Here is a 1,156-nt window from a genome sequence, read left to right on the forward strand (position 1 = left end):
CAGGTAGAGTATGTCAACGCATTGTTATTTCAAGCAGCGCAACAGTAAGTTTAGTTATGTAGTCTTGTAGCGAGTAGCAGAGCCAGAGCGTATATTTGATAGTTCTGTCGCGTGATTGTGTCTATGTTGCGAGTGTCTCACGAGTTTTTTAGTGTTTTATGCGCTCTACTAGTAGGTGTGGGACAATTCAAAATTTGAATTCGAAGAGACAAGGAAAATCTGAAAATCGAAATACGTAAAGAAAGTTGCTTAAGAAGCATCTTCCATAATGATTGATTACGAAAGACAGTCGCCGAAGTGGCGTCCATTTGAAAGACTTGCACCAGACTCTCGAGTAGAATAAAATGGAAAGAGTTTTTTTACTTAAAATGTTTTCGCCAAACTAGTCTGTTAACCGTTTTCTTTTTCTTCCACCATCTGTCTGTTTATTGTGGATAGCCACAAGTTTAACCGTGACCTTCCGCTTTGTAAAGACAGAGCTCCGACGATGTCGCGGTGTATCGGTCGCGATAGGCCTCGAAACTCAACTGCCGGCAATATAGACACCACCTCAAATATTAGGCGGGCCGGAGACCAGGGATGTCCAGCCAGCTAACGCGGGCCGCAGTTTGGAGACCCCTGACGTAGAGCATCAATAGTGGTCTGTAATTAACTTATTTACATTTGGATGTCCTTTAAGATCGAAAAAGAGTAATGACCAAAATTATCAGTATTTTGTCAATACCGTCAGCTGCGCACGGGCGTTGATATAGATCAACGGGGAAAGGCGAAAATGTGTGCCCCGGCCGGGAGTCGAACCCGGGATCTTCTGCTTACGCGGCAGACGCTCTGTCCATCTGAGCCACCGAGGGCACACACGATAGTGCGGCTCGCCTCCCGCGAGACCCACATTCCCACCTTGTACGTCCACACACTACATTCGTAGTGTCCCAGTCCAACACACTCATTGCTCGTGGAAGACATAAGAGTCCGAAAGAACAGACACCGTATCCATATAAGCATAAATTTATCAGTATCCAACGCAGAAAAACAACGCTGTGCTAGCAGACGGTATTTCCCGATGTAAGAAAAAAAAATGGTTCAAATGGTTCTGAGCACTATGCGACTTAACTTCTGAGGTCATCAGTCGCCTAGAACTTAGAACTACTTAAACCTA

At 45.0% G+C, this 1,156-nt stretch overlaps 1 non-coding gene across 1 annotated transcript; it reads right to left on the reverse strand.

Moving 5' to 3' along the window:
- Positions 1-777: 777 nt before the first annotated feature.
- Positions 778-852, reverse strand: Trnat-cgu (transfer RNA threonine (anticodon CGU)). The gene has a single exon. It is a non-coding gene; the product is annotated as a tRNA-Thr (tRNA).
- Positions 853-1,156: the final 304 nt, after the last annotated feature.

The sequence above is a fragment of the Schistocerca nitens genome, unplaced genomic scaffold (genome assembly GCF_023898315.1).
Source record: "Schistocerca nitens isolate TAMUIC-IGC-003100 unplaced genomic scaffold, iqSchNite1.1 HiC_scaffold_465, whole genome shotgun sequence".
Lineage (NCBI taxonomy): Eukaryota > Metazoa > Arthropoda > Insecta > Orthoptera > Acrididae > Schistocerca > Schistocerca nitens.